The following is a 25,978-nucleotide window of genomic DNA, read 5'->3' as shown; positions in this document are numbered from 1 at the left end:
TATATATATATATATATGTATATACTCAAGTGATTATGGAGGCTGAGAACTTCCAGGATCTGCTGTCTGCAAGCTGGAGACTCAGAAAAGCAGATGGTTTAATCAGGTCCTGTCTGAAGGCTCGAGAACCAGGGTATCCAGATCGTGCAACTGCTAGTGCAAGTGCAGATCAAACAGGCAGACAAGAAGCAAAAGGGACAAATTCATTCTTCCTCCACCTTTTCTTTAATTCAGGCCCTAAAGAGATTGGCTGATGCCCACCCACACTGGGGAGGACAATCAAGTTTACTGAGTTCACAGATTTAAATGCTAACCTGGAAACAACAACCTCTCAGACACATCCAGAAATAATGTTTGATCTGAGCACCTTGTGGACACTCAAGTTGACATGGAAAATTAGATGTCATGATTATTTCCCTGCTTCACTTTTATTATGGTAAGAAATAGAGATTATATGTTAAACAGTATTGGATGACATTGCCCCAAAAGGACAGTTCATACAATTTAATCAACCCAGTCTAATTAGGAAAAGTGTCATTTTGGCCATACTGAATCCAGGTTCTGAAAGTCAGCATCACTGTGCTTCCACTGTGATAGCCCCTCTGACTGACCACCTGAGGTGATTTCAGATTTGGATAGCTATTTCCTCTCACATCACCTTATAGGACACAAACTGGTCAGACTCACTTAGATCAGCTGGTGGGTGTGGGACAGGAGAGAGTGTGCAAGTATAGCTGCCTCAGGTGAGCCTTCTGTGTGGTCCTCACTGTGGTAAAGGAGGTACTTTATTTCTTCCTCATGACGGCTCATTTGTAAGGGAACAAGGCAAGGTGGATCTGTGTATAATTTCACTGCCCAGGGAAGCCTAGTGCTCCGAAGGGCGAATTACCTTGAAGAGCCATGAAAGAGCTTCCAGGACTAGAACTGAGAAAGGGATAAGAAGGTAGTCACTGGCCCATCTGGCCCCGGTGCAAAAGCCTGGTCATTTCCCAGGGTCCTGACGTGGAGGCCTCCCATTGGTCCATAGTTTCTCTTCTCCTTTTCTGCCCTCCCCCAAGAATTTAACTTTCATTTTCACTGGCTCCTCCGATCTTCTTAGTGTAGATCAGGGCCCTGGTTTAGTGAGTGAATCCTAACCACCTCTGCTCCTAGCCTGGCTTCACTCTGCTCCAAGGAAGCACGAATTCTCCATTGACATTTGAAGGTGAGTTGAGCAGCTTGTAGAGGACAGAGATTTGGAGACTTTAGAAGAAAAAACGATTTTCTAGGGTGAGTTTAATTCGCCTTCAGGAAGCTGTTCTGAAGAGGGAACAGGCCCAAATTGCAGGCTTCCTGCTAGAGTCCTGACTGAAGTGCAGTCTAGGGGAGGGGTGGTCTTCAAAAAAGAGAGGTTTGGAGAAGTGAAGGGCTTTATTTGTTTTCTGAAGGGACTGTTATTTCTCCAAGTTGAATCTAGCCACGTCTCCTAAACTTTCTATAATTTTAAATTGCACCTTGTTGAACAGCCAGACTCCTAGAATTTTCAGAGGTAGAAGGTCCCTCTCCTCAACAAAAGGAACAAAGGCAAAGGGGTCTTTGAATCCTAATAGTTTCATGTCTATCAGTGTAAAAACACAGTAGTTCTGCATGACTTTGTAGACAAATTCTCATCCCTTGGCCTGTCTGTGCCTAGGACCCTTGGTGGGGTGACAGCTGCCAAGCTCTGCAGCCTTTATCTATTCATTCATCTAGATACAGAGAATAGTTGCAGTTCCTTAAAAATCACTAACTAACCTTGCTCATCCATCTACTTGGGCCATGTCTGCCACCTGGAGGCAGAGCTCAGCTGAGAGATCTGAAGCAAGAGGAGCATGCAGTAAGAATTTCTGGAAAAGGTAACTTTTCCCACATTAGTAAACCAAATGAGTTACTTGATTGGTGTTAATGATATTAAAACATGTCAGAAGAAGTAGTGAGATCACAAAATCCTGAGAACCACGATGGAAGGAAGTTAGAATAAGGGAGCCTCTGTGTTCACTTCCCCCTCCTATAGAAGGTACCGCTGTACCCATCTTACTCAGGCATATGGAAGACACCAGTCAAATCTCTTTTCTTACCCTGACTAACCCCACGCGACCAAATCTTATTTTATCAAAGTTGACTTTGGAGATTATCTCCTCTGCTACATATTCTTGTCCTCCTCTCAGCCATAAGTCCATGTTAGGCAGCTGTCTTCTGAGCTCGTACACTACACCTCTGTCATACCAATTATCACAAGGATTTAGAACTGATTTCTGACCTTTATGCTTCAGTTTTTATATGGTAGTATTATAGGGAGTTTACATTAAATAGTGTTAGATGATTATCTGGTAAATAAAACACAGCGCAATTTCATTTTCCCATTCTATTTAGGAAAAATGACTCTTTCCCATATAACATCAGTAAAATGGGGCTCCATCATGCTTAGAGAAATAGTTTTGCTCCAATCACAAGAGAAGAAAGTTATACTATATCCTTATTGTTAGAACTTTTACATAGTTATTGTCTTTTAATGTCTTTTTTGCTCGTCTTTAGCTGTCACCTCTGGGACATTTTCGTGAGCTTATATGTTGGAGAACCAATGTATAAGGTGCAATCAGCTGACACCTACGGCAGCCAACTGACCTGGGAGTTCCATCAAGCAGACAACACTCATCTTCCTTTATCTATGTTGCTGATTGCTGTGGAGCCCTGCATCACTGATTAGGTAGAGATGGGGTGATCCTCCACATGAAAGGACTCTAGCTCCTTTGCACGTTACCCTTCTGTGTCCACAGTGGCAGCAGTTCTTTTGCCATTAGTTCCTTGTAGCCCGACTGTGAAAATAAATTCCATAACATCATGCATAAACCATGCTCTGATCCTTCCCCCTCTACAGCCTCTTGAAGTATCTCAGCATTGGTTGTCTCTTGAGTGGACTGAGAAATAATTGGAGGCCCCACTCCCATGTTTGGAACAGAGCTTGAGTCAGAAACTGGAGTAGACATTATATGTAATATCTACCCCTGGTATAATACCCACCTCTGACCTTGCTACTCAGCAAAGCCTGATCTGGGCCATAGTCTATGCAGCCAGGGGCTGACTGCACATGGCCTCTTCACTCTTTTTAGTATCTCTACTATTAGCTAGATTATACTTTTGGTTTACCTTCAGCCTCATTCTTTATCAGGTTCCCTTCATGGATGATGAACATGGCACAAGTAGACACTTTTAGTAGGTCTAAATAAATAGATAAATAATAAGTAAATAAAATAAACAAATAAATGGCTTTCCCCTCCTTTTTGCTGGGCAAAGGGAAAAATTACTGGTTGTCTCATGCTGGAAATCTTTTTGTTATCATCAAATTTTGGCAACTATCAAGGTATGACAATGGTTACTCTGTAAATAAGTTACACAGAGTAGGTCTTGCTGTTGTTAGAAGACGGTGAACTGAAGTATAAGAGTGAGTCATGCTGATATCAGGGCAGCTGAGAGAAGAGCAGGTATAAAACCCCAGAGCCATAAGTGGTTTGGCACTTTTAACATTGAAGGTGTGTTTTGGCAGGAAAGAACAAGTAGGATAGATGGTAGATCACACAAGGATCTTGGTAGGAAAGTTCTCACCCTTTTGTTCAGTAAAAGTAAAGAAAAATATCAATCATTGCACAGACAAGGATGGAATTTGTCATAGAATGTGAACTCGGAGTAAAGTGTCTCAAGTCATTGTGAAAAGTCCTTTCTATCAGATCACCAAGCTTCTTTCCTTGTTTCGCCACCTTTTCTTTTTTGTCCTTCAATATTGTGTTTCGGCCTTGATTTAACACAATTAGTATCTTTATTCTTACCTTTCTTATGCTGTCACCTTTTACCTTCGCAATTGTACAGGGATCCGTGAGCAAGAGGAGACACAGAAGTCAGGACAGGGGAGCTGCTGCAATGGCTTCAGGAATCCTGGTGGACATAAAGGAAGAGGTGACCTGCCCCATCTGCCTGGATCTCCTGACAGAACCCCTGAGCCTAGACTGTGGCCACAGCTTCTGCAAAGCCTGCATCACCTCAAACAACAAGGAGTCCAAGATTGGCCAAGAAGGAGAGAGCAGCTGCCCTGTGTGCCGCATCCCTTACCAGCCGGGGAACCTGCGGCATAATCGGCATGTGGCCAACATAGTGGAGAGGCTCAGGAAGGTCAAGTTGAGGCCAGAGGAGGAGCAGAAGAGAGATCTCTGTGTGCGTCATGAAGAGAAACTCCTGCTCTTCTGTAAGGAGGATGGGAAGGTCATTTGCTGGCTTTGTGAGCGGTCTCAGGAGCACCGTGGTCACCACACATTCCTCATGGAGGAGATTGCCCAGGAGTACCAGGTACAAGACCAGGATGAAGACAAGGCATGGGAGAAAATGGTACCTGATGGGAAATCTCCACTTTACGTTTGAGCTCAGTGACCTTGTCACCATAGCCCTGAGGTCTGTGATCTCTTTTCTTCCTATGCTCACCTTCCGAGGCCTGAAAGCCATTTCTGTGCATTCCATCCAATTACAAAAGGATAAACCTACCAGAAGTAGATACGTTTGTACTTCGTGCTCTTAATACCCCTTTGAACAGGAGGGTTGAATGGAGAGCTGGGTGGCTTGAGATATAAGTTCTTTCCTTGTCTCAGGATCAGATTTCTTCTACTAGAACAAAGAGAATCAATCTTCTCTTAGGGAGGGGATGCTGACTTCTATCACCTGAGTCTTAAAGAACACATTCACCACCTCTAGTTTTCTTCCAAGTGAAAGATTCTAATTGCTGTTCTTACAGTTTCTGTAAACTGCAGTCTCTCCAGAGATCAGCCTGATTTCTTCCCCATTTATCCTCTATTCCAATGCTGTAAAGCCCAGTGCTTGATTCTCATTTAATTCCTTGCTTATAGGAGAAGCTCCAGACAGTTCTGGAGAGGCTGAGGGAGAAGCGAGTGGAAGCGGAGGAGCTGGTAGCTGATGTCAGAAAGGAGAGAACTTCCTGGAAGGTAGGAGGAGACACTTCCTGAGGGAGTTAGACTGAAATCTGGGCAGGACCTTGGGTGTTAGTCACAAGGAACCGCCTTCCTCTTTGTTCCCTGACAGTTGATGTGTCCAAAAGTCATTTGATAAGTCCTCTTTTTTATACTTCTCCTGACAGGGGTAGGGGCTCAAAAGTGAACCTGTGGCAAATGAACACAGTTATTTGAAATGAGGTAGTCACCAGATGAACGATCTGATGAGGATGGCTAGTGAATTCTGTGCTCCTTTCCTGTCATGTTTTTGAGCCTTTGACTGGGGGAAGACATTTGACAATGGCTCATGGTTCTATCCTCAGTTTTCAACTTTTGGCACAGGGTGGCACTGGGTCAGAAGTGATACAGAGAGGCTTGACTGTCCTGGACAGCTGTGTGAAAGCTGGACCACACCCAAGTATCCAGTTTGGCTCAGGGTTAGTCTCAACAATGCAGATTTGAGACCCTTACTTGGAATATGATGAAGAGAAAATAATAGGAAAAGTCAGCTTCCCCTAGAATTTTTCCCCTGCTTTTATCTTTCTTCCCTGTAGGAACTTCCCAAATAGAATCATTCTTTTTCTAGCTCCCAGCCTCTTCCTGAGAACCTGAGCATATTTCTCTCTTTCTCATTCCTGAAGAATCAAATACAAAATGAGAGACAAAGTGTCCAGGCCGAGTTTAATCAAATGAGAGGCATCCTGGACTGTGAGGAGCAGAAGGAGCTGCTAAAGCTGAAGAATGAGGAGGGAGATATTCTTTATAATCTGGCTGAGTCTGAGAATGAGCTGGTCCAGCAGAGCCAGTTGGTGAGAGCTCTCATCTCAGATGTGGAGCATCGGTTGCAGGGGTCAACACTGGAGATGCTGCAGGTAAGACTTGAGAAGAAGCCCCAGCATCTGAGATTTAGGAAAAATGAAGACAAGTTTCCCTCTCCTCTGTATTGCTGTACTCTTTCTGATGGTGAAACTAGGGTTCCTTTTGTCCTGCAGCACACCTTCCCTGCAACTATTACAGAGGTTATAGGAATAATGGAATGCATGGATAACAAGGGAAAATCTAAGTTTATTAATTTATCCAGCATAGTGCAAAAATTTGATCTTGGAGAGGAGACCTGTTGTGTCCAGTGGTATTCTATAGGCCTCTGTTATCTGGAGTCTGTGTCCAGCATGTATCTGTTACCTCTTTATCACCCAGCTTAGTCACAGACAAGCAAATGCACTTTGGATTGTAAGTTTGTTTTTTATTTTCCTTGTAGTTGAGTTGATATTTTCCTCTTCTTTCTCTATTTTTTGAATAAAAATTGTGAAAGACTATTATTATTTATTCTTAAATATTTAATAGAATTCACCAGTGAAGCCATCTCACTCTGGGCTTTTCTTTTTGGAAAGGTTTAAAATAATATTGTTTTGGTTTGTATTAGCCTTATTTCAATTTTCTACAGTTCTTGAGTCAGTTTTTGGTATTGCATGTCTTTATAGGAATTTATCCATTTTATCTAACTTGTCTGATTTCTAGACATAAAGTTCATCATAATAATACTTCAGAAATTTTTTAATTTCTACAACACACACGGTAATGTCCCCTGTATTATTCCTGATTTCAGTGATTTGCTTTTTCACTTTTGTTTCCTGGTAGGTTTAGTTATGTTTGATCAATTTTGTGGCTTTTTTACAAGAACAGTCTTTATTATTTCATTGATTTTATCTATTTTTTAAACTTTCTATATCATTTATTCCTGCTCTCACGTTTAATGCTTTCTTTATGTGTGTGTGCATATGTAGGTACACATATGGGTGTGTGTGTATGTTAGGTTTATTTGCTGTTCATTTTCTGGATATTTTTAAAGTGGAGAACTCATATTGCTGATTTGAGACCATTTTTTCTGACATTGTGTTTAATGATAAATGCATTACTTTAGCTGTATGCCATTCATTTTGATTATTTAGTTTTTATTTTCACTCAGTTCACCCTACTTTTAAATTTCCTTTGTGATTTTTTGTTAACCCTTTGGATACTTGAAAGTGAGTTGTTCAATTAAAAAATATTTAGTGATTTCTTACTTTTTCTTCTGTTGTGTATTTCAAATTTAATTCCTCTGTAATCAGAGAACATATATTTTATTATTTCAATCTTTTAAATGTCTTGACACATTTATGACTAAAATACTGTATATCCAGAAAATTTCTCCATGTAAATTTGAATGTTTATTCTCGATTCATTGGGTAAAATGCTGTATAAATGTCAGATCAACTTGGCTCATTCTATTGTTCATGTCTTATTGACAGTTTTCAAACAAGCTATTCTCTCTGAGAGTTACTGAAATCTCTAACTATTATTATTGAATTATCTAGTTTTTCTATTAATCTCACTTTGTGTATGTTGAAGCTCTGTTGTTAAATGCATACACATTTATAACCATGATACCTCCTGATGTACTGAGTTTTTTATCATTATGAAATTTCTCACTCATTCTGTCATAATATTTATTGCCTTAAAGTCTATTTTGTCTTATATTAATATAGACAGGAGCAATTTCATGATTACTCCTTGTATGGTTTATATTTTTTTATATTTTTACCTTTTCCCTTATTTCTGTCTTTGAATTCAAATTATGCATTTTGAAGATAGCAATAATTGAATCTTCCTTTTTATCCAGTCCAAAAATCTCTGCCTTTTTAATTGAGGTATTAAGACAATGACATTTAATGCAATTATTGATGTTGCTGAATTAAAATTTTCCAGTTTGCTACTTGCTTTTCGTATTTCTCCTGTAGGTTTTATTCTTACCTTTCTCCTTAAGATGCTTCTTTCCTGTTAAATGAATATTTCCAATATAACATTTTGTTTTCCGGTTTTCTAACTGTATTTTGTTTAAGTTTTTTTCCTAGTGATGGCTCTGGTGTTTACATTATGCATCCTATCCTATCACAATCTACTTCAGATTAAAACGAACTTAGTTCCAGTAAAATATAGAAATTTGCCTTCAACATTGCTTATTTCCTTTCCGCAAGAACACAATGATGCTTTTAATATGGGCATCTGATCCAAGGTAGGCCAATGCCTTGCAGAACTCAGAATTTTTGTGAGAACTGGAAAGAGAAGTTCTCTTTCATTCTGGAGTTTATATCAGGAGATTCATGTTCCCTTCATGAATTGAAAACAAATCAACATATAGAGAATAAATAGAATTTTAAAAGTGACATAGACTAGTCCCTTATGACAAGGTTTGAGCTTCAAAATTAAGCTTTAAATAAACTTATGACTGCCTTCAAAAATTCTTTCTCTACTTAATAGTTTTTTTTTTTTTGGTTTTTGTTTTATACAAAAAAAGCCCTAATACAGAGAGCAAAATCATTTGTTTTTTGTCATCTGTAGACCCAGCTATTGGCCTATTTTTTGGTGACATGAGTGAAGTAAGTCTGAGACAAAAGGTACCACATGTATTGGTACAAAGCTGTTCAAACAAATAAAATAATAACTGTGATGACAAAGAAGATCGGATGGCTAAAAACTGTTAAGAATGTAGACTAAACTGGCTTGGTAGAGACTGAAGAGTTGGGTAAATATTGTACTTTTCAGGACACTGACCCAGTGGATATTGGTAACGTTATGGAGTAGAAGAGAAGAAGCAATTTGGTTTATGAACAGTGGGTTATATATTAGACATCCTAAGTTACTGGTTCCTGTGGCTTCTTTACTACTGAATATATTAACCTACATTTAAGGGCAAAATTGAGTAAAAATAAAGAGTTGGAAATTAACTGGGCATATTTGTGTGTTTAATTGGAGGGAGTAGACGAAGGCACATACAGATAATATATAAAATGAGAAGAGAGAGATTTAAAAAATACTTATATTAATGTATTTGTTTCCTTGTTCCCTCAGCAAAAACCATGCAAACTTCTTGAGGGATATTATGATTATTTACTCAACTTTGATTTTCCAAAGCCTGTTATAATGCTTGGCAAATAATAGTATATCGTTTTACATTTCTGTTAAATAAATGAAAGAACCATGAATTAGTCAAATCATCTCATGGGGAGCCTTCTGTATTTTTGAAAAAAATTATGGACTTCTTGTTTTCCTCATAAATGTCTCTCATCTCCCGATATCAGAAGCCTCATGCTGCACTTCCACTAGGATCAAAGCTGTTTCTATCTTTTAGGAAACGTGACAACATTTCATGAGTCTTCTAGAATGAGTAGCCTAGGTCTTATCTTTGCTTTATGGCTCTCACTTTGGGACCATTTCTATTCCCACCACATCATGGTGTGGTGGGGATGTGATGAAGCTTTGTAAGTGGGGAGAGTGTATCACTTCTTGACTCATGTTTTCTCTTTTCTCCCTAGGATGTGAACGGCATCGCGGAAAGGTATGTGAGGGAGACCAGAGATGGTCCTTCTGTGCTGTGAAGAGAGGTTTAAAGCTATTAGGGTAATCTGGTGGTCAGTTAGAATAAAACATTGCTCAGGGCAGGAATTTGAGGTATAGATTTTTCTTAAATTTCTGTTCACAAATCATTGTTTGAGTGTTCTATAATTATTGAGAGTGGACCAGATTCTATGGTAGGGAATTGGCTGGGGGAAGTTGAAGAGAGTTTGGTTCAGTGGCAGGGTTAGAGATAAGGCATTGGTGAATCAGAACCTTGTGATTTCATAAATTTATTCACCCAGTGTGCCTGGATCTAAATGGAGTTCCCGTATTTCGTAGGTGCTTGACTTATCACGGTTAGGTCGTGGCTTCTTTATCTGCAAAGCACCCAAAATTGGAGACAACTCCTTTGTATTTAAATTTTTGCCCTGGGAATTGAAGAGAACAGGTGTTTCAGTATGGTTCTGGTTTGATTTTCAAAAAACAGACTTGAATCTTTAGGAATATTTTGGCCCTGGTGCAAACAATTGATCCATCTTGGTCACGTTCTTCAGAAGCCAGAATGGAAAGGAGGCATCCTTGTATCTAAATTGGCACACCTACCTGGAAGCATCAAGCTCTTTCCAAACTCTTAAAATTCATCCCACTGTTAGTTTGGTGTTCATAATATCTTCTTTTCCAAGGGTTTGTAGTTGTTTCCAGAGAACCTGAAATCCCAGATCTTATTCTGAGGGCCACCCTACACTAGCGAGCAAACTATGAAGATCTCGATCCTCTCTAGACAGTATTCCCACACTTGAGATGTCTCAAACACCCAGGATCCAGGTTCTGCAACCTCATTTTCTGATCTTCTCCCTGGGAACCCACATCCATTCAGGGTTTTTTAAACACATTATTTTTTTTAAGGTACCAATATTTTGTTTTGTTTGTTAAATCCATTATTTCATATAATTTCACATGATTACTAGGAGGTAAAGAGGGAGAGATTAGTGATTTCATTTTGGAAGGAAGAAGCTGTGCATCTGAGAGGTCAGGATCTTCCTAAGGTCACATACAGTGTAACTTGGAAGGTGGACATAAACATATTTCTGGCTCAAAGGGCAGCAGTCTACTATCTCCTTTTTCAGAGTCTCCAGATAAGAGAGTTCAAGTGCATCAATGTGGTGAAATGAGAGGAAGTTAGTGCTTTTGGAGGGACAAAAAGTCAGAAGTGTGCAAGCCAATTTTTGTCATCCCTAGGAGTGAGACCTTGACTCTGAAGAAGCCAAAAACTTTTCCCAAGGAACAAAGGAGAGTTTTCCGAGCTCCTGATCTGAGAGGGATGTTGCGAATGTTTAATGGTGAGGAATGTTAGAGCTAGTGGGTGGCTGTGGGATTCTTGTGATAGCAGGGGCTAAGTGGGGAGGAGGGTACAATTTCTAGGTGTCGGTAGAGGAGAGAAAAAAGGGTAGATATCATGTGCTGATTATATCATGAAATTTAATGGGGAGTGGCCAAGTGTCTTGTTCATCCTCTGATTTACCTGAGTTAACTATCTCACCTCTCCTTAATCTAGAGAGGAAATAGATTTCAGTGCTGACTCCTTTCCTTATATTTAATATTGGATTATTAATGTCTTGGATGTTTTAATTTCAGAGCTCACAGATGTTCAACACTACTAGGGTAAGAAGAAATCACAGTGTTATCGAGCCACTCTGTTCTCATTATCTTTTAGAATTTTGCATTTTCTAGCAGGTCTCATGTTTTAAGGCCCATGTTTCCCCTTCCAACACACAGATAGATCTTATATTTCTGCAGTGTTATATCTCTCCCCAAGAACAGAACAGAGTTCTTTCCAGTTTCCCCTCAAGCTATTCCCGAGATCCCTCTCAGAATGTGCCAAATCAAGCTACATCATATGCCTCACCCAACCTTGTAATTTTTCTACAGTTCATGTGACATTGGATCCTCCCAACAATAAATCAAAAGTTTTCATTTCTGGGGATAAGAGACAAGTGAGATATGTGTTCTATTTGAAATCAAAGAAAAATGCATATCGGAATGGCGATTATGATGATTATGGTGTCCTGGGCTCCCCAGTTCTCAGATCAAGGAAACATTACTGGGAGGTAGATGTGTCAAAGAAGCATGCCTGGATCCTGGGGGTATACAGTGGAAAATGCCCTAAATTCAATATGGAAGTTTGTTTTAGACAACATGTTTACTCTACATATCAACCAAAAAAATGGGTACTGGGTTATAGGGTTACGGAATCGCTCTGAATATAATGCTTTTGAGGAGGCTTCCTCCTCAGATCCTTTGATCTTAACCCTTTCTTTGACTGTTCCTCCCCTTCGTGTTGGAATTTTCCTAGACTATGAGGCCGGCACCTTCTCATTTTTCAATGTAACAAACCATGGGTTTCTCATCTATAAATTCTCCTCATGTTGCTTTTCTCAGGCAACTTTTCCATATTTCAATCCTATGAAATGTCATCTCCCCATGACTGTGGTCGCCAAGTTCTTAAACCTTCTTGCACCCTCACACACTTTGTATTGCCTCTTGCCTTGGGTGCATCTAATGCACTCAGCTTATTTATACTATTCTCACCATCTTTTCCTCGCTGCGTCTCTTTTTCCTATTTGAAGATCCTTCATTCATTAATAGGATGCTCAGTTTGCCCTGTGTTGTATTTTTCCAGTATCATTTTTGCATTAGGAGAAAATCTTAATTCATCATTTTTCATACTCCTAAGGAAAATTGACTGATGCCTTATAAAGAAAGAAAGATGTAACACATCTGTCAATTTATACATCCTCATTTCCTCTGCCACAGACTGAGAAGATGAAGGACAGCTTTTCAACAACTTTTGTGTATTATTGAAGACCGTGTATGGGAAATATCCACGAAAGAATGTGTCCTTAGTGGGGTGTCGATTCACTCCTGGTACCCCTTATTCATCAAGGAGTTAAGGAGAAAATATCATGAAATAAATCATATGTACCAAGAGTGTAAGTTTTAGGTCCAGAGTGTCTGAGTTCAAGTCTTGTCTTTCCACATAATAGCATTGTAACCTTGACTAACATACTTAAGTGCTGTGTTTATTTCCTTAAAATAATCTTGCTATAAAAATTGCATCATACTTAGGATCATTGTGAGAAGAAAAATCCCATTAAGTACAAAGTGTCTAATTGTCTCAACTTAATAATAAGTATTTGCTCTACTAATTACTGAAAAATATAAGTTGTGTCAGAGTCTCATGAAACAGGTTTGTGTCTTCAGGGGCGCTAGGGTTGTTTTTCCTGAAGTCTCATTTCTCAGATCCTAATTAGCTCTCTGCTGCTGTCAAGACTACTCCAGCTCTGCTTGTGCTAAATAATCTGTGTCTATGTGTATGTGTACAACATTTAGAATTTCATTATAATTCTGGCATGCTACATACTGGCCTTTATCAAGTGACTTAAATTCTATGGGATTCAGTTTCTCATTTGTAAAAAAAATATGAAATTTGCCTGCTGTAGTGTTACAAAAATTAAAAAACAGAATGTTTTCAATAACTTCTGTCATTTCTGTCATTGCACATAGCAGCAATCCAGCATGCTGTGTACTTATTTTTTGGCTCCTTCTCACTGTGACTGAAATAAATGATTTTAACAATACAAATTAGTTTACTTTCAACACTATTACCCCCACTTTGTTTTAAGAAATACAATAACTTAATTAAAGAATTACAATTTTCTTTAAGTTTTAGCTAATTGCAAATAAATGTTTCTATATAGCCACCCAGTCTTATCTTTTTCATTTTCTGTAGTAATTCTGTGTCACTGAAATTGAGTTTCAATTTGGACTCTGTTTGCCAAGCTTTAAAGAGTTATTATTCACAGGGATAGAGTCAGAGCCAGAGGTTCTATTGTGGAATTTCCTAACAACCGTGTAGGTGAGTCAGTCTTCTTTGCTCTGGTCGGCCTTACTTTTGCAGTGAAATGAAAGTTCCCAGGGATGAAGAGGAAAGCCTATTCTCCAACTTCAGTGAGATAGGAGGGGAATTATTTCTGCAGTGGATGTTCATTCAGGACTTAGTGGGAACCCCCATGTCTTTTGGAATTTTTATTCACAACTCTTCCCCCAGCCAACTTCGGAGTTAAAAAAAAAGTGGACTGTTTTGTTAACAGTGTCTACTGTCATCCCTGCTTGTCCCCGGAATTCCCAACTTCCTCATCTTTGGATGACCTTTGATGAGATAAGGGATTTCAAAGTGGGTATTTCCAGTATCTGTGTGTGTGTGATCTATAAATCCATATCTTAGTGCTCATGCATGGCAACTGGAGGAAATTGATCTAAATTTTTCCTTTGACCTCTGCCTTCCTCTCACCTCATTGCTATGATGACTGAGGATCTGATACACTAGCAAAAATTTGTACTCTTGAATAATTGACAAATGACTCTCCAGGGATGTTCACTGTAATGCCCAGTCCTCCAGTTCAGGATGAGGTACCTAGGTATAAGGAAATAAAACCCTGAAATTTTATATACCACAGAAACAATCTGTACATTGTGGGGCATCTACTTTTTAGCAGAGGCTCATGGTCCCAAAATGAAGCCCTTTTCTGAAAAGAATATGAAACTTTTAACTTCCCCAAATTGCACTGTCTCTTCTCAGTAAACAACCAGAGAAGGTATCCTGGACTCAAATAATCTGGTGGACACCAAGTGTGGATTTGCTTTCTGCAAGTCAGTTCTAAGGTTTTTCCTACCCCAGCACCTTTCAATCTCTGAGTAGCAATCACTTCCTGGTGTATTTCCGGCGCCTCAGGACTGTGCTGGGCCATTAATGAGGCAGATGTGCATCCACAGCAAAAAGTTTCAGTGGGATTAGGAGAACTCAGGAAACAAGGAATCTTCAACCTGCGAGAACATCCATGGACAATGTGCAGGCAGCAGTATCTGGAGCCAGCACCACATGGTGATCAGAACTTTCTCCATTTGAGGACCTGAGATCTTCATTGGAATAAACACATAACCTGCACTTGTTAATACGGTATTCTAGTGACTTTCCATTTTATGTGATGATGATGCTGTGCAATCTCTTCATTCTGTGCTACTCTCTCCATCCTATCCCAAACTGGGTCTGTTCTTAACCTCAGCATTCACAGCTTATACTCCCCTTCTGCTGTGCTAGGTACCTTCCCTGCTCAGTTAACTCTCACTTGTCTCCCTGGGGTGGGAAGTGGGGCAATTGTTTTTCTCTTCAACAAATTATTATTCATGGCAATATGGGAAGAGTCAAGAATACTTTGTGGGATTTCTCAACAACGTTGTAGGCCATACTTGTGTTTCTCTTGGACAGCCTTACTCTTTCCAGTGATCATATAGACTATGGCAGTCCTCGGCAATGAAGAAAAGCCCTTTCTCTTCCCGCAGTGAGAAGGAAGGGAAATTGTTTTTGCAGTATGTGTTCTTGAAGGGCTTGGTGGGATCCCCATAGCCAGTCCTCTGCAAGTACAAATAGGTCATTCCTCTTGAGTAAATACTATAAGGTGATTGACTGATTTTTAGGGTGAGTGTGTGTTTTATGTCATAACGAACTACCAGGTTTCTTTCAAAGGGGTTGTCCCATTTTTCATTCTCACAGTTCAGGAAGGAGAAGAAGATGGTATGGAATATGGTGGTTAGCGTCGAGCTATACAGTAGATGTGATGTTTGTTATAGTCTATTTTTGATCTGTAAATCTTGTTAACAACTAGAGGGGAGTGGAGGGCTCAGTGTGTGTGAGTGTGTTTACGTGGGATGCCCAGGACAGGGTAGGGGAATTGATTTTGAGGACCAAAGGAGATGAGCTCCCTTGTGCAAGGTGCTCTCTTTTCTCTTATACTCTTCCTTCTCATGCCTCCCATACATCCCATAGCCATCCTTTTACAGGCATACCTCAGAGATATTGTAGGCTCAGTTCCAGACCACCATAGTAAAGTGAATGTCACAATAAAACAAGTCACACAAATTTTTGGGGTTCCAAGTGCATATAAACGTCATGTTTACACTATTCTGTAGTCTATTACATGTACAGTAGTACTATGTCTAAAGAAATATTGTAAACATCTTAATTAAAAAATACTTTATTGCCAAAAAATGCTATGTATCATCTGAGCCTTCAGTGTGTCATAATATTTCTGCTGATGGAGGATCATTTCTTTATGTTGATGGCTGCTGACTGTTCAAGGTGGTGGTTGCTTATGGTTGGGCTGGCTGTAGCAATTTCTTAAAATGAGACAAAAATGAAATTTTCCACATTGATTACTTTACCTTTCATGAACGATATCTCTGTAGCCTGTGATGCTGTTTGATAGCATTTTACTCACAGCAGAACTTCTTTCAAAATTGGTGTCCATCCTCTCGAACCCTGCTACTACTTTATCAACTCAGTTATTGCCATATTTTTAAACACTTTCTTGTCATTTCAATAATCTTCACAGCATCTATACCTGGAGTAGATTCCACTTCAAGAAACCACTTTCTTTGCTCACCCATAAGAAGCATCTTCTCATCCGTTAAAGTTTTATCAGGAGATCGCAGCAGTTCTTTCACATCTTTAGGCTCCATTTCTAATTTGAGTTCTCCTGCTATTTCTACCACATCTGAAGTTACTTCCTCCAGGGGTCTTGAACTCTTCAAAGTCATCCACGAGGGTTTCAATCAACTTCTTCCAAACTCCTGTTAATGTTGATGTTTTGACATCTTTCCATGAATCACAAATGTTCTTAATGGCATCTAGAATGGCAAATCCTTTCCACAAATTTGTCAATGTACCTTGCCCAGATCCATCAGTGGAATCATATCTACTGGCAGCTATGGCCTTACAAAATGTATTTCTTAAATAATAAGGCTTGAAATTTGACATTACCTCTTGGTCTGTGCGCTGCTAAATGGATGTTGTGGTGGCAGACACATTAATCTCATTGTACATCTCTCAAAGATTTTGGGTAATCAGGTACGTTGTCAATGAGCAGTTGAAAGGAATCTTTTTTTCTGAGTAGTTCGTCTCAACAGTGGGCTTAAAATTTTCACTAAACCATGTTTTAAAAAGATATGTTGCAATGCAGGCTTTATTCTTCCTTTGGCAGTGTAGATTTAACATAATTCTTAAGGGCTCTAGGATTTTCAGAATGGTAAATGAGCATTGGCTTCAGCCAAACTTCAGAAGCTGTGTTAGTCCCTAACAAGAGAGTCAGCCTGTCCTTTGAAGCTTTGAAGCTGGGCATTGACTTCTCCTCTCTAGCTATGAAAGTCCTAGATGGCATCTTCTTCCAATATAAGGCTATTTTGTCTACATTGAAAACCTGCTGTTTAGTGTAGCCACCTTCATTAATATTTTAGCTAGATCTTCTGGATAACTTGCTGCAGCTTCTATGTCAGCACTTGCTGCTTTATCTTACCCTTTTATGTTATGGAGACACCTTCTTCCCTTAAACCTCATGAACCAACCTCTTCTAGCTTCAAACTTTTCCTCTCCAGCCTCTTCACATCTCTCAGCCTTCATAGAACTGAAGAGAGTTAGGATTTGCTCTGAATTAGGCTTTCGCTTAAGGGCATGTTGTGACTGGTTTGATCTTCTATCCAGACCTTTAAAACTTTCTCCATATCAGCAATAAATCTGTTTCACTTTCTAATAATTCATATATTCATGGAGCAGCACATTTAATTTCTTTCAAGAACTTTTCCTTTGCCTTTACAATCTGGCTGATTGTTTGGTACAAGAGGCTTTCAGCATATCTTGGCTTTGGAGATGCCTTCCTCACTAAGCCTAATCATTTCTGGCTTTTGATTAAAGTGAGAGATGTGAAACTCTTCCTTTCACTCGAACACCTGGAGGTCACTTTAGGGATATTGATTGGCTTAATTTCAACATTGTTGTGTCTTAGGGAAGAGGGAGTCCTGAGGAGAAGGGGAGACAGGGGAATGGCCGGTCGGTGGAGCAATCAGAACACAGACAACATTTATTGATTAAGTTCACTGTCTTATATGAGCACAGTTCATTGTGTCCCAAAACAATTACAATAGTAACATAAAAGATCACTAATCACAGATCAGCATAAAAATAGTATAATAATGAAAAAAATTGACACATTGTGGAAATTACCAAAATGTGACAGACAGACACCAAGGGAGCAAATGTTGTTGGAAAAATTGTTCTAATAGGCTTCCTAGAGGCATGCATGGTACTCTCCTTCACTTTCTAAAAAAAGGCAAAATAACTGTGAAGTACAATAAAGCAAGCTATGCCTGTACTTTTTTCTCCCTTTGAATCTCTGATCTGATTTCACTTCCTGGGCCCAAGAGATCTAGTGGGTTTCCTCCAGACTCTATGAGATTTTGTATGAGGTCCAAGTGCCTCTGGAATATGAAGAAAGAGATTTCTTTGGCAGTAAGGGGTGTAAAAGTTGGCTTTCTATCTGGATTCCTTCTCTTTATCCCCCAAGAACTCTTTCTCCCCAAACTCATTTCTGAGTGGTTGGAGATAGGGCAGCTTTAGGCTGTAAAGCCTTGGATCAATCTATAATTTAAAAATTGCAACTACATAGAAGACCTGATGTTGTTGCACTTGTCTGGGAAGAGATTATAAAAAATTCATCTGGAAAATGAAGGAGGGAATCAGAGGCCCCAGAGGAGATGGGAGGGCAGGGAGACTGCCACTAATGTCCCGGGAACCTCCTCTGAGACATTAGATTTAAACTGGAGAGAAACCAAGGAAGAAATCAGAGTTTGTCAGGGTATGAGAAAACGTGTGCCAGAAGGAAACCTGAAGGAACCATGCTCCTTCTCCCACCACCCAAGGTCCATCTCCAGAGATAACCACATTGCTATGGTCCACATTCTAGCTTACAATGTCTTTTTTTTTCCTGCTTTTTTCTTCCCAAATCCCCCCAGTACATAATTGTATATTTTAGTCATGGGTCCTTCTAGTTCTGGCATGTGGGATGCCACCTCAGCATGGCCTCTGGAGTAGTGCCATGTCCATGCCCAGGATCTCAATCAGTGTGAACCTAGACACTCGGCCATGGGGCCGGCCCCTAGGTTAGTATGTTTTGAGGGCCCAGGAAATAATAAATCCTCCTTAGAGCTCTGTGTTCCCCACCAATCCCTACATCTCCTGTTGGAGAGGAGTCTAATGAAAGATCCCCCCATTTTGGCCCATGATTGTTTACTGTTTACAATCTGAAAAAACCACAGGGCACAGGAAGTAATGTGGTTAGAGTGTGGTGGTGTAGATAGATGAAACAACAGGCATTGAGTAAGTGCCTTAGTCAATCTTAGGCGCAAATCAGAGAAGATATGAAAAATTGTTTGTTAAGATTTGTCAAGAGAATTCACATAAATGTTAGCACTAATATGAGAATTTCATTATGTATCACAGAATTATGTTGACTGCAACAACAATAATAGAACATAACCATGGTTATCATCAGTATGTTCAGTGTAATTAAAATGATATCTACAGCTATGTAACTGCATGTCTTTCTGTTTAGATACCACTGCATAGATACAACACTGTAATACATCTGAGACAAGAAGGAACAACACAGAAAAAGACCCTTCCTGCCTTCAAGACGACTTACTCTCGTTGGGCACAGGGCTGGATGAGGAGGGATACTCAATGACAGTATTATGCGATCACAAAGAAGGTAAAGGAAAAAATGCAATTTGTACAAAATGTGGAGGATTTCATTGCACTTGAAAAGCATCATGAGTTTATTTGTTGTTAGAACAAATTTTATTCCTACCCAAGAAACTGAAACTGTCAATATGGCTCAGCAATTATGTCTATATAATTTTCAGTTCCGGTCTCATAGATATGAGTGAGTCAGAAAGAGTTTACAGGCCAATATTAGCTTACTCTTCTGTGGGTTACAAACAATGCCAAAATAGCTGTGCTTTAATAGGAAAAACATCGACTTCCCAGCACCCTACATGTCTCACATCAGTTAACGTGTGAAGATTGGTGAGCTCTGCCGTCCTATCTGTCAGGGTCTCATGTTATGGAGCTTCCACTGTCTTGTAGCTACAACATCTGAAACATGTAGTCAGAACAAGAACACAGTAGATAATAGGACACAAAAGTATGTATTGGAAATGTAAAATGTTTAGGTCTGCTTTTGATGGATGGGTGAGAAAGGACCAAATGTTTCCCAAAGGAAGTGGAGAAAAGTGGACAAATTTTGGAGGTGTGAGTGTTACTCAGTGGAAGATTATTCGGGAGCAGCACCATCTATAAACCACTATGTTCTCACCTGCCTCTTACTTGCTGAGTAACGTGACACTGACACAGTTTTACTATGATTAGTCTCTGGAAACCTTCCTCTTCTGGCCTGTCTGAATGAAGACCAGAAACCTGTAATTAACTGATGGACTCGTGGAAGTATTTTCTCAATAGGCTCCCACTGAAGAATCTTTTTTAATTTTATTTTTACAATTCACAATGACAGCCACTAATACTCACTGTGCCAGCTTAATTTTAGAATGTTTATAACTGACTATTTTCCTCATCACACTCTGTGTTACAAGAGGCAGGTGCCAAACCTTTCTGGATCATTATTTTATTCCTAGTGACTTGCTTAGGATCTGAATATAGGATTAGCTTAAATAATAACAATAAGATTGAACTCTGAGTATTCAGGCAAACTGTAGAATGTATCATTGTAATTCACATTCTTCTTATTCAAATATTCTTGCTATACTAAACTAGGAGAGGAGTAAGATAGTGCAGGCCCTAGAGCATACTGAAGCATTACTCTCCACTAGTCCTACCTAGTGGTCTCTCATTGTTATTGTTTTAACGTTTCTATTCTGCTTCCTTTGTTTAATTTCCCCTTCTAAGAATTTAACCTTCATTTTTCACCCAGCTCCTGCGGGGGAACTCCTCTTGGTGAGCAGGGCTTTGCCTTGGTGAGTGAATTTTTACCACACATGCGCCTGATCTCTACCAAGTCAGGACTCATCCACTTTGGCTAAAGGTGTGTAGGGTAGATTCTGAGGGCAAAGAACAGTAGTCTTTGGGAGAAACAGATTGAATGTGTTTGGGTGAGGTTAATTTTGGTTCTGAAGTTTCTCTGGATTAAAAAAGGAGCCGTATTGTAGCTTTTCTGCTAAAGTGGCAGAAGAGGGGACATTGATTCTGAGAGAGGAGCAAGCTTTAAGAAAGAGAAGTTTAAAAAAGTAAAGATCCTTGTTTGTTTCTAGGAGGGACCACTATTTCTCCAGGCTGTTGCCTTTATCTTCTTCTTATTCTGTAGCTTTGATTTTCTACCCTGTGAAGATGAACCAGAATAGTTTATTTCAGAAGCAGAGAATTCCTTCCTCCTTCCCTCCAGAGAAGCCTGTGAGATGGAACCCTGTTTTCCCTCTTCACAAAAGCATAAGCTCTTGGTGAGAGCCCGCAGAGGGGAGAGCCCTTATGTGGATTCATGATGGAGAGAAGAGATCTTAGGGGCTCTGCCAGGATAAGACCTTCTTGAAGATAATCTTTTGTGCTACTAGTCCTGGTAAGTTCTAGGAAGGTGTTCACAATCTTCCTGTTAAATTATCAGTCCTTTGGCCAGCCTGATGAGACAGGTTGGATGACCAGATGCTTCCCATCTCCGCAACTCCTCTCTGGTCACTTGTCTCTCTGGAGTTCCAGGCACAGGGAATTTGTTCTCCACTGAGGGCCATGGTTTACTCTTACTTGAGTAGTGCCCCATGACCTTCAGGTGAGAGGTCTTGCTAAGAACTTATTCTTCATAATCTTAGAAAGACCTGGACAAGATGGTATATATTAATTGTCTACTCAGTGACTAGTACAGAGCCCAATAAAGAGGAGGCAATGAATTTAAATAAATTTTAATGTTTGATTAAATTCACAAAAAGAATAGTTTACAGCTGTTGAAAAAAATTGTATTAACATCTACTGAACTGACACTAAAAGTAAGCACCCACAAAAGATTATAGGGCTCAGGGGAGAGAAAGTAAATAAAGAGTAAAAGAGTAATGTAGTATGCAAAAAGATGAAACTCACTATGGCACAAAAACACAACAAAGAAACAATAATAATAGTAAGCCAAATGGGCAGTGATGGGGCAAAAGATCTACATGCTCTGGGAAAGGGTTTTGCAATTTTAAATAGATTTCAGAATAAGTCTCAATGTGGGAAGGTGATTTAGAGAAGAGTCTTCAAAAAAAATGATGTGTACAAAATATATTTTTATCCAGAGTGATTAAGGAACATAAAGGCAGCCAGTGTGGTTTGAGGAGGAGTAGGAGGTGGGGTGAGAAGAATGAGCCCATAGCAGGGGATGTGTAACGTGCACTTCAGTAGACCACAATAAAGAAGGACTCACATGGAATGACATGACTTTGATCAGAGAGGTGACAAGATTGATGTATATGTTTAAAAATCATTCTGGCTGTTGATGTGAACAGTGATGAGAGCTCACTGGGTGACCCAATGACAGCATTGGGGAGACAGTGGGGAAACTATTCCTTGAATATGGTTAAAAGACTTCATTGAATGAGACCTAATTTGAAGAAAATGCTATAGGATTTTGTGATGAACTGACTGTGAGAAAAAGGGACCAGATTTAGGTTAGCTATATGAAGATGGCCTCTATTGCCAAATGACTTATTTGCAACTAATTGCCCTGGGAGCTAGAGTGCTTAGGGACAGGGTCATTACTGTGGGGCAGATTAAACCCTGTACTTTAAGGGAAGGTTGAAGAGGGATCGCTCAGCACAGAGGAATGGAGGAGGAGTTGTCATGTTTCTGACTTTTCTCAGGTCTCTGGATGCCAAGAACAGGTCCACCTTCCCATTGACAGTTCCTGAAAGAGTAACAGGAGAAGTTTCAAGGATGTTGGATAAACACCTGATAGGACTTTTTATCTGCATTGTGGAGACCATTTCATTTTTCTCGTCTAAACTGTACAGATACAGAAAGCCTCTGGGCAGACCATCTGGATAGAGTGAGATAAGGAAACTCAGGATCTAGTTGTTCCTTACCTTACTGTAGAACTCCTACATTGCACCGTCTCCAAAGGAGAGCATACATTTTGTCTCTGTGTCTGTCTGTTGTCTGTCTGTCTGCATTAGGTGGGAGGTTTTTTTTTTTTAATGATGTAAAGCGTCTTCAATGATAGAATGGAGAATGGATGAATAAAGGAAAAATAAGCACTTGTCTTATTTTCTAGAGGTTCCATAAAAAAATGTACCACAAACACATGGCTTAAATAAAATTTATTTTCTCACAATTCTGGAGGCTAAAAATATAAGATGAAAGGTATTGGCAGGATCGGTTCTTTCTGAGGGTTTCATAGGAAGGATCTGTTCCATGTCTTTTTGCTAGCTTCTGGAAGTTTGCTGGAAATATTTGGTGTTCCTCTATTTGTAGATGCATCACCCTGATCTCTGCTTTTATCTTCACGTGGTTTCTCCATGTGTGCATGTCTGTCTCTGTCCAAATATCAACTTTTTATAAAGACACAGTCATGCTAAATTTAGACCCACCTTAATGACTTCATTTTAACGTGATCATCTGCAAAGACAAGATTTCCAATTAAAGTTTCATTCACATATATTTGGGATTAGAACTTCAACATCTTTTTGGGGAAGAGAATTCAACTGTAATAGCTCTCAATGTGTTTGTAACAAGAAACTTGTACAGAAGAGAGATCTCTGTGAGCACCATGGAGAAAAACTCCATTTCTTCTGTAAGGATGACAAGAAGTCCATTTGTAGGCTTTGTGTAGTTGTCTCTAGAGCACCAGGGTCACCAAATATTCTTTATGGAGGAGGCAGTCATGGAAAAGCAGATGGGCTCCAGGGTGGAGAAAGATAGGGCAGAATGTTATCTAAAGTGAAACCGTCACTTTTTTTATCCGACTGAGCCCTGCAATCTTTCCATACCCCTTGCTTGGCTCTGAGGCATGAAGGACATTTCTGTGCATTCATCCATTTGCTTCAAAAATAAGCCTAAACTAGAAACTCAGCACAGAGAATTTGGATGAGTGGAGAATTGCTTCCCAAAGTAAGTTCTGATTTTCCCCCTGACCAGAAGGTTTTTTTGGGAACATGGGTGGTTGGATGTGGGAAAAGCATTAATGAGGAGAAAGGACTTTCCTGGCTCCATGATCAGTTCTTCTAGGGAAGAGAGACACAGGCTATTCCTGATGAAGGTTCATAACTTGCATCTCCCTGGGTTAAGGAATACATTCACCCCCTCAGATTTTTGTCTACATCTTAGATTCTAAATGCTGGGCTCATTTCTGTAAACTTTAGTCTCTTCCGAGCTGGGCTTGATTCCTTCTCCATTTGTCCAGGTGCTGAGAAAGCTCATAACTTGACTCTGATGATTCCTTTCTCACAACAGAAGCTCCAGGAAGCTCTGAAGAAGCTGAGGAAGCTGAGGAGTTGGAAGCTGACATCAGAAAAGAGAGCTACTGGAAGGCAGGAAGAGGTTTTTCCTGAGGGAGTCTGGAGACAGGAAACTGGGCAGCACCTTGGTCCAATCACACGGAGTCCCATTTTCTTTGTTACCTCAGAATTAATGAGTCAGAAAGACATTTGATTAGTCTTCATTTCATTCCTTATTTGTTGAGGGTTCAGGGCTAGATAGTAGATATATCACAAGTGAATCCAAATATTTGGAAGCAAAGGCATAGAGGGAAGCAATATAAAAATGACTCGTGAATCCCATGTCCCATTTCCATCATCAACTTTGAGGCTCGGATACTCCCAGAACACACGTTGAGAAAGGCCCAGCTTTCCTTGTTTAGGAAGTGTGGGTGGAGGGGTTTAATGCACAGTGTAGCATGATCATCCAGCACAGGTATCTGCCATCCAAGCCTCCTCCAGGTATCAGTTTGTGTCTCAGGATGGGCCTTGATGAAGTAGACTTGAATATATCGCTTTGGGAGGAGCTCAAGGGGAGACAGGAGGAAAAATGTCTTTCCTAGGAAACGCTCACCAATTTCACCTCCTATCCCTTTGAAAACTCCCTGAGGAAAGTAGTTCTTGTCTTGGCTCCCAGGCGCATACGAAGTAGGCTGTCAGCCAGAAAGACTGAAGGCCTCTTTCTCTTTTCATCCCCAAAGCATCATATGCAGACTGAGAGAGGATTCTGAAAGGGTTTAATGTAATGAGAGGCATCCTGGACAGTCTGGAGCAGAGGAGCTGCAAAACACGGAGGAAGATGAGGTGACTCTGCTGGATAATTTGGTAGCAGCTAAAGACCAGTCAGTCCAGCAGAGTCAGTACATGAGAGACTTCATGTCATATCTGGAGCCTCAGATGTAGAGATCATCAATAGACACAGCACAGGTAAGACTCAGGATGGAGGTCCTACCTGTGACATTCCAGGGAAAACACAGAGACTAGCTTTTTTTCCCTTCTGGGTCCATGAACTTTCCTCCTCCTAGTGACGTTAAAAAGTTTCTTTGGCCCTCCATTGCCTCTTCTGTGTCATTTGTTTCAAGAGTCATAGGAGTAATTCAATGTACAAATGGTAAGGAAAAATTCTATCATTAACTTATCAAAGGCTGTGCAATTATTTGGAGAAATGATTGTTCATAGGCTCCTATTAGCATTTGTGAGGACTCTCCTCACTAAGCTTAGTTATAAATAAGCAAACAACATGAATTTTTGCTTATGTTTGATTTTTGTTGTTGTTGAGGAGGGAAAATGTAAGCCTAGACTGTGTAATACCTGAGTGAGGGATGTACATGTATGAATAAGTGTGAGTGCTTTGTGTGTGTGTGTGTGTGTGTGTGTTTGTTGGGGCAAGAATGTGGGGGCAAACGTATAGAGACTTTTTGAAGGAATTGTACCTACATGAATGTTAAAATTTTTTCTGTGGCATTATCATTGTGACTGTGATCTTAAGCTGTGAATTACGTTGAGAGATTCAGGAAATTTCAAGTTTTCTCTGCTTGACTTTTTGCCATTCTCCTTTGCCAGCTGAACAAGAATTTCTTTAACTTTTGCTGCAATACTTGGTAATTAATTTTCATCTGCTGAGTCTTTACCTCTGCCTTAAAAAAAAGAAAACTCTTCATATTTCTTGAGGAATAATTTACATATCGTGAAGTTCAGCTATGTTAAGTGTTCAACAAGGATCTTTAGTAAATATATTGAGTTGTTAAACCATGAACAAATTTAGTTCAACATTTCTTAAACAGACTCTCCCTTCCTCCACCAAATTATTTTGGCACCTCTGTCAAAAGTCAGTTTACTCTAAATGTAAGTATTTATATCTGGATTATCAATCTGTTACATGGATCTATATGTCTATTCTTTCACTAATATTTTAAACTTTTGATTACTGTGGCTCCATAAAAAATTTTGAGATTGGTTAGCATAAGTCTTACAACTAGGTTCTTATTTTTCAAAATTGTTTGAAAATAATTTGAAGACGTTATATACAATTCTATTTCAAAACAATTCTATTCTAAGTCAGTTGTTCTCTGTAGGGACAGTTTTAACCATGCCTACCCCAGAGAACATTTGGAGAATGTTACTGACATCTAGTGGGTAGAAGTCAGAGATGCTGCTAATTCTCCTACAATGCACTTGGCCAACTCCATGACAAAAAGTTA

General features: G+C 39.7%; 1 pseudogene; it reads left to right on the top strand.

Moving 5' to 3' along the window:
• The first annotated feature begins 1,105 nt into the window (after nt 1-1,105).
• The window catches only part of LOC124225496 (uncharacterized), a 48,715-nt pseudogene continuing 23,842 nt past the window's right edge, over nt 1,106-25,978 (top strand).

Source organism: Equus quagga, chromosome 14 (genome assembly GCF_021613505.1).
Source record: "Equus quagga isolate Etosha38 chromosome 14, UCLA_HA_Equagga_1.0, whole genome shotgun sequence".
Classification (NCBI taxonomy): Eukaryota; Metazoa; Chordata; class Mammalia; order Perissodactyla; family Equidae; genus Equus; species Equus quagga.
Note: the sequence above shows the minus strand (reverse complement) of the source record. Positions and strands in the feature narration are given on the sequence as shown.